The following is a 14337-nucleotide window of genomic DNA, read 5'->3' as shown; positions in this document are numbered from 1 at the left end:
TTCTTAATAATGGCCAGGTTGTGCAGAAGGCAGCATACTACCACAATCTCAATACTGCTCCGCTGAGTACTGCAGGGCTCCTCCAGAGCGGTCCAGGCAGTGGAAGCATTGCTTGAGGATGCCAATGGTGTGCTCTATAATGTTCCTTGTGGCAGCATGACTCTCATTGTAGGCCTTGTTGTGCACATGTGCATGTGTTCCAGATCGGAGTCATGAGCCATGTCATGAGCAGATAACCCTTGCCGCCCAGTAGCTTGCCATGGTGGGTCAAATACAGGTGGCACAGAGTACTGCCGCAGAATTAAGGAATCGTGACTACTGCCAGGATAACGGGCATTCACCTGCTTGGTGAGCTGTCTGTGGCTGCACACCAGCTGGACACTGAGGGACTGAAATCTCTTTCAGTTCATAATAATGGCCGAGTTCATGTGAGGTGCATGCAAGCCATGGGGAAGCCTGCAATCCATTCAAACCCTCCTGCTCAATCAGCCTGCTTGTATCAGGCAAAGGGGAATGAGATGAAGCTGTCTCTCTGTGCATAGAGAGCCTCAGTGACCTCCTTATGCAGTAGTGTACAGAAAACTACAAGATGTTTCTTATATCTCCAGCAGCAGCCTGGAAGGAGCCAGATGCAAAAGGTTAAGAGCCACGGTCACCTTGACAGCCAGAGGCGATGTGGTCCTTGCCCTGCTTTGAGTTTGCAGTTGTGGCTGCAGCAGTTGCCAGGTTTCAGTCACAGCCTCTTTAGTGAAGCAAAGACATCTCAAGCATTGGTCATCGCTGAAGTTGAGGAAAGAGAATTGCTCCCTAAAGACCCTCGGCGGATATGGCCTCCTGCTGAGAGCCCCTCTCCCCTTCCTCCTCCTCCTCCCTCTTCTAGCAGCTTGTCCTGCTCTGCATGGCCTCTCTTCATTCTCCCAGTCATGCTCAATTCCCAGAGAAAGCCCCACCAGGCCACCCATGTCTGGAAGCAATTTGTTTCAGCACAAGCTTTTTAACCAACAAAAAGTACTTCAGCACCAGCCACACCACCCCCTGTAAACTATTCAAACTTTAGCCAAGTATAGGAAAGCTCCAAAAATGGGTACAATTGCCCCAGCAGTCAGAAGAAATTATCCAACTAACCTGTAAGTAGTTCATGCTCCCTTTAAGTAGCGCTGGTGGGGGATCCTTCCTTTCGTTTAACATCGTGTTCAGCTGTGCGAGGTTAAGACAGGGCGTTGGCTAGTGCGTGGCGTTCAAAAATGGCAGCACTGGCACAAATCAGCGTCGCACACTGATTGATGTCATAATCTGCCTGGTCTACATGCTGCCGGCGGTCATTAGGTACGCACACACAAAACGCTTTTCCAAACGACGCCAATGCACTTCCCATCGGAAGTATGCACACACATCTCGGATCACATTTCCAAGTGTTAGGAGACCAGGTAATGCCGAAAAAACGGGCGCTGCACAGCCAAATTTTGCATTATGGTGTTCAGGAGCAAGGATTCTATTACGTGACTCTCACCAAAGACTATTTGTGCTTCTGATCATGCAGTAAATTGTGGCACCATGATGGGTATATGTAATAGATTTTTCTCTGTGTGTTATCTACCAAGCCCACTAGTTCACAATCGCTAACTGCAGGACCTAGATTATAATGTAACAGAGCTGTGCAATCACAGATCTAGATTACAGTAATTTAAACATTGTGTACTTGAGTTACTGCACAAAATTAGGTGGGTGAATGATGATGTCACTGGGATATTTATGAATCATGGTGTTGCTCGATTTAATTATTGATGATGGTATTGTCCTGAAAGAAATGAACAAAGTGGATAACATTGGGGTGTCCTTGTAAAGAAAATCTATACTATACAGTTAAGTCATTTAACAAGAGGAAAAGGGTTGATAAGTTTCATCCACTTCGTAAATATTTCATTACCAAGATTGGCACAGCATGCAGTCATGCTATCTGTTCAACCTTTTGCCCTCAAAAACTTCCAATTGAAATAATTGCCAATGAAACATGTAACCTGTTGAATGGAAGCACATGGACTGAAAGGGGAGATTTTGCAATCCTGCGCTTCCAATAGGGAGCCATATTCACATAGTCATAAGTTGGAGAATCAGGGCTACAATGCTGTCTCTGACCCATTCTCCCAGAAACACAGCTCAATGTGAGACCACAGGATTGTGGAATCACCACTAAAAGCTTATTCTTGATTCTTTGATGAATAAAGCAGCACTTACATTTATACTCGCTTTGTTGAAACATTTCAAAACATTCCATTAGAGTAAATTTCTTTGAAAAGTAGTAACTGTTATGTAAATAAATGTGGCAGGCATATTTCACACAGCAAGAACCCACAAATAGCACTGAGCTAAATGGCAAGTTAATCTGTTTTTATGGTATTGGTTGAGAAGGTGTGCCAAGACACTAGAACTACCTACTCTGAGCCACCAGGGAGACAGGGTTTCAGTTCAACCTATCATCCGAAGAACATTACCTCTTCATTATAATTGCAGTTTTAGTACGAATTTTTCGCTCAGCTCCTGAAGTGAGCCTTGAGACCACAGCCTTATCGGCAAGAGTGCTACAAAGTGAGTCAAGCTGACATGATATGCGAAACCATATTTTAATGTGTGTTTCTGTATAAAGTTTTCTACCGTTTCTTTGAGATCTCAAGTATAATATTCTGAATGTTAGCTAAGTTTTTCAATCCCAGTGTTTTATTTGAAACACATTTTAAAATCGTAACTGTATTAATAACTCACACCTTTAATCAATCCAAATAAATACGGTATTATGCTTGCAGAATTTCCCAGTAAAGTTTAAATGAAGGTCAAGTTAATATCAAAGCACCAAATTCATTGTATTCCCATGTACTCGACCTGAATATAAATTGTATGCATTAGCAACACTGGCACATGGAAAATAAAATGCCTTCCTTTTCAAAAGGTATTTTCCAAGTACAAAAGGATACAAAAGGATAGTACACACAATCAGAATTCAAATGTACAAGAGCATATTTTTTTCATTTAAAAAATGTTGTTGAAATTACATTTTTGGCTTAAATAAACAAAGCAAGCACATGTGGAATGATTCTGATGCTACTTAGTATAGCTGGCTGAATATTGAGTAGTTTGGTAAATGCTATTGAGAGAACGACTAGTTTTTTCTGAATTTGGGCCAGATGATGTTCCATATGATTTTCATCCCAAGCATCTGAGCTGAATGCAAACTCAAATTCCAGAGTTGAAATATCACCGAACTAGCCCAATGCACCATCCAATCCCCCACAGTCAACTATCGTCAGACTTTAAATACCACAGCCTGTGCAGAATGTTGATATTGTATATCATTAGCATTCTGAATCACATAACATCTTTGCACAATGCATTCTGGGAACGATCTTGTTCACTGAACTCTAAACTTGGACACCTTTGTCTAATTACAACAAATGGTGTTGTTCTTTTTTTATATTTGCTATGCGTAAGTTGATAATACTACAGAATATTTTAAACAGCATTTCCTTTAAAAAAAATCACCCCAAGAGCCTTATCTTTCCGGCGTTTGGAGCTACGTTGGTCAGAACGCTGATTTGTCGCTGTGGCTTTTGATCGACCGGCAGTGATAGCCGGGGAATTAATCTTCAATCATGCAACTTACTGGCCTTTAAAATGAATAGGAAACAATCAAACTAGTTTCACTAAAACGATTCGATTCTCAGTTTGACGGTTGGAGAAATGGCGGCCGGAGGGGTGCTTTGTTGTGCACATTTTGGCCGTCGCTCCGGACCCAAGCCCATCACTTCTTTTTCCCCTTTTCTCTCCCTTTTTTCTTCTTTTCCCTTTACCCCTCCCGCCATCATGCCTCCTTTAGTTTCTCTGCCCTCGAGTACTCTACCCTCACAAACTACAATCCTTCAGCACTTGTCATCTTTCCTACTCTCCTGCCGCCCTCCAAGGCTTGACTCCCTCTTAAATAATCCTACAACTTCCCTTTGTGTCTCTCTTGGCATCCTTTGAAGGGCCCACCGAGGCACTCGTCACTGCCTCCTAACAAGCAGCAACCCCAATTGCCCCATCCTACTCTCTCCCCACCCAGCTCGCCTGCTGGAGCTAATCTTGCCAACTTCCTTCCCAATCCCACTCACCACTCCCTGAGCTGACTCATTGAACTTTGCCAGTGGATCGGCTATCACCGCCCCTCTCCCCATCTCGCTCCAGAATGTACGCTCACTTGTGAACAAGGTTTTTGCCATCCATGAACTTATTGTGGGTGATCACATCAACATCATGGCCTTGACAGAGACATGGCTGAGGGGTGATGACACCTTTCCCCTTAATGAAGTTTCCCCACCTGCCTATACCTTCCACCACTTGCCCCGTGCAAACCACCGATATGGTGGTGCAGCCCTTTTCTCTAAATCACACCTTGGTCTGTATCTCTACTCCTTTGGCAACTTCTCCTCCTTTAAGCATTTCATCATGTTTCATCCCTCATGCCTCTCATTTAAAATCCTTGTTCCACCCAAGTATCAAACCTTCTCTGCTTTCCTCCTTCAGCCTCTGCACAGAACAACTTCTCATCCTCGATGATTTCAACCTCCATCTCAACTCTTCCTGCTCTCTCTCCTGTGAGTTCACTGGCCCCGATTTTTGGCTTGTGTGGGAAATGGTCGGGTTTCCCCGAATGTGGGGTTTCTGACACACATAAAAAAGTGTCAGCCAGCTCCATGCAATTTTCCCTCAGGTGGCCAATTAATTCCCAGCATGTGGGAAGCCTTGCTAATTGTCCAATTCGAGTCAGAAATCCCCACAGTATGATGTCATCATTCGTGGTGCTTTCAAGGTCCATAGCAAGCACTGCATCCTCTGAAGGCTTCCAAACAAACCATACAGGATGGCAGAGGAGCCTGCAGCAGCTGTGGCCAGTGCCAGATCCCGAGCTGCCTCCAAATTCGACGAGGCTTCACTGCAGGCATTATTGGATGGGGTTAGGGCCCTCAGGGACGTCCTCTTCCCTAGGTCAGGGAGGAAGAGGCCTCCCACTGAGACCAATGCTGCATGGATGCAGATGTCAGCAGATGCCAACTCGCTGTGAGTCACCAGAAGAACCGTGGCATTACATCTCTAACTCCTTCCTTTACTCCCCCACAGTACCATCCAGAGCCCCCGTCCTCACTGTGGAGGAGGAAGAGGCTGTGCAGCCAGACTCCTCAGAGGAAGCTCCAACCTCTGAGGGCGCAGCGTCAGCAGAAGTAAGCGCACCCAGCACCAGCGCAGACACTCACACCTCGGGGGAACCTTCGGGACATAGAGTAGTGTTGTCACCTGGTGTTTCACAGTTCACAAGTGAGCCTCAGCAGATTCTGGAGACAGGGACAGCAGTGGCGAGTCCTCGTCGGAGGGCGCAGGACTCTGCCAGCTCAGCTCAGCTGCGCTGCATGTCGACCCTTTGCCTCTGGGTCCATCCGCAAGAGAAGAGGTGATGAATCTCCATGCACAGATGCAGGAGTCTCTGGCAGGTTTTGTCTCCAGGGCCGCTGTGAGTGTGGAGCGAATGGAGGAGTCCATAGCGACCATGAGCAGAGCCTTTGTGGACTCATTGGCGCATGAATGCATCACCATGGAAAGGTTGGCAACCTCCATGGAGGAGATAACTCGCCAGGGTACAGAAAACATGGTGAGTGCTCATAAGAGAATGACATCTCTTGAGGAGCGTTGGCCATCTGTTGAACAGAGAAACCAGATCTTCATGGAAGTCCTTCTGAGTAGGACTGCCAGTGCAGAAACAGGTCCCCATGGCCCCCTAAAGCACAGCAAGGTGCTCTCAAGCCACTTCCAAGCACTGGCCCCTTCTGGCCTGTGCAGCTTCAGGTGAGTGAGCAGCAGCCTGGTGCTCCTGGTGCTCATCCTGCTGTTCCTGGTTCTGCGGCTGCCGCCTCTGCTGCTGGAGATCCTCTAATGGCAAGAAGGGAAGGAAAAAAAGGCGTTCCATGCTTCTCGTAGATGCCTCCGCTGAGGAAGCGCTGAGTGAGGGTGGTGAGAGGGGCTTCCCAGGAGATCGCATTGGAGAAGTGTGTGAGGCTCCAACCTTCCACAGCTGTGCCTAAGCCTTGAAGAAGTAGCCCCAAACCTGCAACAACAAGATCCTTCAACATACAAGTGCTGTCCCTTTAAATCGCAGCTTCTCCGATTGACCTGCAGCTGACAGCAAGCAAGCCGGCAAGCTTCACGCCAGGTCTCAGCAGCGGGGTTCCCCGCAGGCGGGTTTGATGTGGGAAAAGCCCCAAAGTTGCAACGGCCCCGGAATAACTACCTCAACAAGCTGATAATTGGTAATTAGTGTGCCGATGACCAGCCCCGCCAGCGGCGGCCGGGACTGAAGCGGGTCGCGGGGAAACGGCGGTCCGAAAGTCGGACGGGGCGGGGAATCAGGCGGGGGGGTCCCGACCCGCTTTTTCGCCAATTTTCGGCCCCCGGCCGCATGAAAAGCTGCCTGACGGCGGCCAGAAAATTGACCCCACTGTCTTCCTTTCCTTTCCTCCCTAAATATCATCCTCCATATAAACTCTCCTACCCATATTCACAGCCACCCCCTTGATCTCGCCATCTCACGTGGCCTCGCTACTCCCATCCTGACTATCACAGATAAGGTACTCTCTGATCATTTCCTTGTATTGCTCTCCACCCACAACACCTTCCCCCTCCCAACACCACTTCTTTCTGTGTCCGCCCCTGGAAAAAACTCTCCCTCAAGTCACTTACAACTGCACCTTCAAATTCCCAACTATCTAAAAGAAAGTAAAACTTGCATTTATATTTACAACCTCAGGATGTCCCAAAGCACTTTACAGCCAATGAAGTACTTTTTGAAGTGTAGTCACTGTTGTAACCGCAGACAGCAAGCTCCCACAAACAGCAGTGTGATAATGACCAGATAATCTAACTTTGTGATGCTGATTCAGGAATGAATATTGGCCAGGGCACCAGGGATAACTCCCCTGCTCCTCTGCAAATAGTGCCATGTGATCTTTTACATCCACCTGAGAGAGCAGGCAGGGCCTCAGTTTAATGCCTCATCTGAAAGAAAACACTTCCAACAGTGCAGCACTCCCTCAGTACTGCACTGGAGTGTCAGCCTAGATTTTTGTGCTCAAGTCTCTGGAGTGGGACTATGAATGCACAACCTTCTGACTCAGAAGCAAGAGTGTTACCAACTGAGCCACAGCTGACACTAGTCTTTGGCCCAGTGATTAGTCTTTGGACCAGTGGTTTTATCCTATCTAACTTTTATTAGTTTATCAATTATCTCCCTCCTTTCTACCTTAAATGTCTTTATACCTTTTTTGATCTCTTCTAATGTTATGTTTGCCCTGTTAGTCTCCCTGGTAAATATGGAGGCAAAGTAATTATTTAATATTTCTGCCATTTCGCTGTCATTACCTGTGAGACTATCCTGTGCATCTGGATGCTGTGTACATTGCTGTACAGGCAGTTTAATTTGTCTTTAATAGTTGTCCCTTTTACTTTATATTTAGCAGTCCTTTTATATTTTTGTTTTATTACTGTTTTTGTTCCTTGCTTGTTTATGTTATCCTTGTTCCTTACCTCGGTTTGATCTTTACTCTCATCTCCTAGTTTTTTTATTCTCAGACTTACGTTATTGTCACCATAGCCCTCCCCCCATCTTATTAGTTCAAAGTCCTATCAATAGCCCTATTTATCCTTTCTGCTAGGACACTGGTCCCACTGCAATTAAGGTGGAGCCCATCCCAGCTCCTTCCTGTCCCTGTACTGGTGATAGTGTCCCATGAAATGGAACCCTCCTTCCTACACCAGCCTTTCAGGCATTCATTCACCATCCTAATCTGCCAACCCTATGCCAATTAGCATGTGGCTCAGGTAGTCTTCCTTCTCTTAGGCAGTCCCTCGGAACTGAGGATGACTTGCTTCCACATTAAAAATGAGTTCTCAGGTGACTGATGAGTCCAAAGCGGGACCTACAGTCTCTGTCACAGGTGGGGCAGACGGTGGTTGAAGGGGCGGGCGGGTGGGGTGCGTGGGTTGACGTGCGCTCCTTGCACTGCTTGCGCTTGGCTTCCGCTTGCTCCCGGCGAAGAGACTCGAGATGTTTGGCGCCTTCCCGGATGCTTCTCCTAAGATTACCACCCATGAGGTCCTGGTTTTTAAGTTGGTTCCTAACTTCTGATATTCTCTTAGCAGGACCTCCTCCCTTTTTCTTCCCTATGTCATTGGTCCCAACGTGGACCACGACAAATGGATCATCCCTCTCCTTTTCCAAGTTATTCTCCAGTTGCTCCGATATATCCTTTACCTTTGCAGCAGGTAGGCAACACACCCTTCTAAACTCTCGGTCGTAACTGCAGAGGACACTAATTATCGAATCCCCTATGACTATAACTTTCTATTCTGCTCTTCTCTCCCCCCCACATTGGACTGCCTCCTGTTCCATGGTGCCATTAGCATTCTGGCTGTCCACCCCGCAGCCTGCATTCTTATCCTCACAGGTAGCAAGTACATTGTACCTATTGGACATTGCCACCTCTACCCACTCATGTCGAGCAGCTTGCCTTAATATCTTCCTGCCACCTTATGGATATAAGATGGCACTCCTGCTGATCCCTTCTCGCAATAACTGCAATGCAATGTCAGAAAAACATGGGTTGGGTTGGTGGGGGTGGGGTGGGTGGCCCTTTGCAGCTTTGCCTGTGCCTGCCATTGTCCACAATCCTCAGTTTATTGTTGCGTGCAGCCAAAGTTCGCCTCCCCTTTAAGAGGTGCAGGATGCCTTTCAATGGCATCAGCAATACGTAATATTGACACCCCCCACCCCCCACCACCCCGCCCCATTAGGTGAGCTGCCAATGAACAGTGGGAGTAGCACTGGCAGCCTGCCTATTTTATTTTAATTAATCAGGGGGCCAATTTCAGGCCTTAGTTGCATCCACTTGACTGGGTGCACAGTCCAAGCGTGGCGCCAATTATGCACCCTAAATAGTGCTTAACTCAATTTCTACCCCTTGGAATTGATTTACACTAGTAAAGGAACTGGTCCCATGATCGCTGCATGGACATAGACTTTGCTTGATATTTTTTGGGAGGTGGGCAGGGGATGGGGGGCGTTTGAGTCAGTCTTAATTTACCTCTTTTCATGAACTGAAGACAAGATAGTACAATTTTATTTGCTTTCACAACTTTGTCCCTATGGATGATGGGAAAGGAAAACACTGTTAATTTAAAACACTTTCAGAATAATGGCATATATTAAGAGAAAACTAGAACTGAATATTTGTTGGAATATTAGCCTTTCTTATTGCATGATTTATGTTAAGATGTTGATCCTCAGACAATGTGCTTTTTTGGACATGCTTCAAGGAAACAGGAATAATTTAAAAACTATATTTGCTCAATTAAATTACTTAAGTCCTAAGATACTTCATTAATTTTTGACCCTGGACATTGCTGAAATAATTTCACAAGTTGAATGTAAGCAAGGGCAAGGGTGGAGGAGCGGAACTTTCCGAGGCCCCATGCTTTGTAGGCAGCAGGGGAATTACTGGCAAATATCAATGGGCAGAAAATCGCAAAGTACTCACGGTTTTCCAATAAGTAGTCCCTGCATACAAGGTGGTGCAGGGCCTCAGAAAAGTCGACCCTATATGTTTATGTAATGAGAGAGAAAGAGTGAGTGAGCAACAAAGAAAATAGATTTGAAAGAGAGAGAATGACTATGTAAAAGAAAGAGAGACTTACATTTATATAGCACTGTTCACAACCTCAGGATTTCCCAAAGTGCTTTACAGCCGATGCAGTACTTTTGAAATGCAGAACTGCCTCAGTACTGCACTGGAGTGTCAGCTCAAGTCTCTGGAGTGGGCTCTAGAACCCACAATGTTCTTAGTCAGAGGTGAGATTGCTACCAACTGAGCCACAGCTGACACCGAAGAGGTACACATGTAGAAAGAAGGGAGTGGATAGACATGCGCAAAACTGCATGGAGACAAAGATAGCATGTACAAGGTGAGGAGAGAAGGTACAATGTGGATAAATGACAAAACAGAAATACCTTTGAGTAGCATTTTATTTCTGTGAAACTAGAATTTGAACCATAGATGTATACAGCACAGAAGGAGGCCAATTGGCTTATTAAATCTTTGCTAGAGCAATCCTAAACTAATCACACTGCTCTCTCCTCATAGACCTGCTTCCTTTGCTTCAAATATTTACCTATCTCTCATAAAAGATACAGCAGTCTCTACCTTATCTATAACCTGTAGCAAAGCACTCCATGCTCCAAGATTACTCTCTGTGCTTGAAGTAATTTCTCCTTCCCTCTGGCCTAGAAATTAAATCGTGCCGCACCTATTTTTCACAGAAGCCTTGAATATGGCGGGCAAGTAGTGCAAGCCCATTTTGAGCCGGAAGTGCACTGCCTGCCATATTGAATCAGGCATCCAGAGCGCACACCAGAACTGTTTAATCAAATGAATAACTCATTTAAATAAGGGTCCTATGCTTGTTGGAGGACCCTTTTCCAATTTTGGTATGCCCCCGCATCTTGTTCGCCATGTGCTAAACCCACCCAGCAACTCATGCTCAAGCAACAGGCCGAAAGGAACCTTCACCAGTACTAGTTAAAGGGATCATGCAGGTCTATGCCCAGTATCCTCGCAGCAGTTATGACTCTTTCCTCCTGCACCATCTTTATTCCAGTCAGGCTGTTAGGTTACAGGCTTGCTGCTGGGAGACAAGGGCTATCCACGCCAGACATGGCTCTGACTCCTGTCAGGAACTGAGGCACAACTGCAGAGCTGGACTACAATGAGAGCCATACCGCCACAAGAAACATGATCAAACAAACAATTGGCTTGCTCAAACAACGCATCTGCTGCATGGACCATTCTGGAGGAGCTTTGCAGTATACTCCTGAATTGGTATTGAGACCTGTGGTCATCTGCTGCATGCTGCAATAATGAGGGACCAGCCCTTACCACCACCTGGGCAACTAGAAGTGCACCAGGAGGAGAAGATGGAGCAGGAGCATGAAGAAGAGGAAGAGGAGCGGGAGAAGGAGGAAGAAGAGGTGGAAGATGAACTCGCCCCCTAATTTGAATAGAATACAAGAAAAGCTTGCCCTGGTAGCTTGGCCTATAACACACTTGGCTGGGGATGGCAAATTCCAGTGAGATAGTAACTCTTAAATGGCTGCAGCACATCATACAAGGGGAAGTTGTGGTAAAGGCACAATAGTTGAGAAAAACAAGGCAATAATAGTGGGTGATAGACTGGATTACTCACAAGCGCAAGCTGCGAGAGGCCAGTGGAGTGTGAAAGGCCGGAAGGCTGTAGAATTAGCCTCAACAAAAGCTTAGCACCAAGATGTAGTTGGACAGTTTCTTTTTTGCTATAATTGATACTTGTGTGAAATGAGTAAGTTGTAGGAACGGAGGTTCCTATCGAAAAGACTGAGTTCGACTCAGGCAATTAAAACAATGAACTTTAATGGAACAAAACAGGTTTTAACTAGAAACTGCTGGAATACATCAACTACAGGTCTGCTCTCCTTGAGGGCTCCACGAGGACTGATCCCCTGGTCAGAAGGCTGACGTCATGACGTCATCACGTTCTTCCCGCCATTGGGGAATCACGTAACTAACGGCATGATGTCATCACGTTGAAACCGCGCTGTAAAGGTAACTAGACATTGTACAGTCAAACAGCGTAATTAAAGGTACAGGCACGGACAGTAACTACATTGCTGTTAAAGGAATTATGTACAACTGCTCTGAGTCCTTTGGTGGCTCCGCCACATGCGCCCCCCGAGAATTGTCTTTAACAGAAAAAGTAAGACGAGGAGGAGGTCTGACAAGTCTGTCCGATCGACTTCGATACCCTGGTAGAGGAAGTTGATGACCGGTGGTCGAGTTGACCGTCGGTTGTGGTTGAGCAGGCGCAGCGAGCGTGGTCGAGTTGGTGGGCGGCTTTGGTTGATCTGGTGCGGCGGCTGCGGGCGGTCGGTCACGTTTGGGTGGTTGAGCGACTACGACAGGGTGGTCCAGGTCCAGGTGAGCCGGCTTCAATCAGTCCACCGAGACGTGATCCGGCTTTCCTCCGACTTCGACCGAAAAGGATTTGTCGCCTGGTTCGATGACGCGGAAAGGACCAGTGTAAGGGGGCTTGAGCGGATCCCAGTGAGCGTCATGGCGGATGAATACATACTCCGCATTCTTCAGTCCCGGTGGCACGTGGGAGTTCTGCAAGCCGTGATTTGATGTAGGCACCGGAGCGAAGCATCTGGCCGCTTCCTGGTGGCTAACGATTTGCTGGGAGGCAGGCCATGGCTCTGTGGGGGAAGGGAGGAAATCTCCTGGTACACGGAGAGGCTGGCCATAGACGAGTTCAGCTGAGGGCGATTGCAGGTCTTCTTTAGGTGCCGTACGAAGACCCAAAAGGACCCATGGAAGTCTGTCCACCCATCCTGCACCTTGAAGACTGGCCCGAAGAGTGGCTTTAAGTGACCTGTGGAATCGCTCGCAAAGGCTGTTCGCCTGTGGATGATAGGCAGTGGTGCGATGAAGTTTGGTGCCGATCTCCTGAGCTACAGCGTTCCAAAGCTCCGAGGAAAATTGTGGCCCACGGTCAGAAGAGATGTCCGCCGGTACCCCGAAACGGGCAACCCAACAGGAGATGAAAGCTCTAGCGACGTCTGCCGAAGTGGTGGAAACCAAAGGAATTGCCTCCTGCCACCTAGTGGTGCGGTCCACCATGGTGAGGAGATGAGTATAACCCTGAGAAGGCGGAAGCGACCCCACAAGATCCACATGCACGTGGTCGAAATGACGCTCTGGAACCACGAACGCAGCCACTGGAGCTTTAACATGACGCTGGACTTTGGCCTTCTGGCAGACGACGCAGGTATTAGCTCAGTCACGGACATCGAGGTGCATACCTTTCCAGCCGAACTTCGCCGACATAAGCCGTTGTGAAGCCTTCATCACAGGGTGCAACAACCCGAGTATGGCATCAAACACCTTCCGGCGCCATGCGAGTGGCACGATAGGTCGGGGAAAGCCCATGGAGACGTCGCAAAGGAGCGTGGCGCCTGCGGCCTGGAAAGTGACGTCGGTCGCTTGGAAGCTAGAGGGAACGGTTCTATATGATTGGACCTCAGAGTCCGAGGCCTGATCTGCAGCCATGAGGGCGTAGTCGATCCCCAGGAGCACTACGTGGACCGTCGCACGGGAGAGGCAATCCGCCACCAGGTTGTCCTTACCAGACACATGTTGAATGTCCGTGGTAAATTCGGAAATAAACGTCAAGTGACGTTGTTGACAAGCGGACCACGGTTCGGCGGTCTTGGCCATGGCGAACGTAAGAGGTTTGTGGTCGACAAAAGCCGTGAAGAGACGTCCTTCCAATAAGAACCGGAAATGGCGAATGGCGAGGAAAAGGGCCAGTAGCTCCCGATCGAAGGTGCTGTATTTTTTTTCATTTTTCCGTAGTTGACGGCTGAAAAACGCCAGCGGTTGACACGTGCTGTTGACCCACTGCTCTTGCACTGCACCGATGATGTAGTCTGACGCGTCCGTGGTAAGGGCGATGGTGGCACCTGGAAGTGGGTGCGCTAGCATGGTTGCGTTGGCCAAAGTGCTCTTGGTGTTGACGAACGCCTGGTCCATCTTGGCTGTCAAGCTGATTGGATCCTTACCGGACTTGCCCTTGAGGGCCCCGAACAAGGGTTGCATAAGCTGAGCCGCCTTAGGGACAAAACGGTGGTAGAAGTTGACCATCCCCAGGAACTCTTGCAAGGCCTTGACTGTTGGCGGCCGCGGGAAAGAGGTAACCGCTTCCACCTTCGTCATTAAGGGGACGGCGCCGTCCAATGTTATGCGGTGTCCCAAGAAATCGATCTGCTGCAGGCCGAACTGGCACTTGGCCGGGTTGATGATTAAACCGTGCTGGCTGAGGCACGTAAAGAGGGAATGCAAATGGGAGATGTGCTCCTCCTTGCTGGCACTGGCGATGAGAATGTTGTCAAGGTAGACGAAGATGAAGCGTAGGTCTCGAAGAACGGAGTCCATTAAACGCTGGAACGCCTGTGCTGCGTTCTTCAAGCCAAACGGCATCTGCAGGAACTCAGAGGCCAAAAGGGGTGATGACTGCGGTTTTCGGGACATCTTGCGGGTGCATGGGAACCTGGTGATATCCACGGACGAGGTCAACTTTAGAGAAGATAGAATTTCCTGCCAAATGGGCCGAGAAATCCTGAATATGCGGAATCGGGTACCGATCTGGAGTGGTGGCGTCGTTCAGGCGTCAGTA

This window comes from Somniosus microcephalus, chromosome 11 (genome assembly GCF_052327205.1).
Source record: "Somniosus microcephalus isolate GS21.2 chromosome 11, FLI_Smic_1.0, whole genome shotgun sequence".
NCBI lineage: Eukaryota > Metazoa > Chordata > Chondrichthyes > Squaliformes > Somniosidae > Somniosus > Somniosus microcephalus.
The sequence above is the reverse complement of the archived record's forward strand: the minus strand, read 5'-3'. Positions refer to the sequence as shown.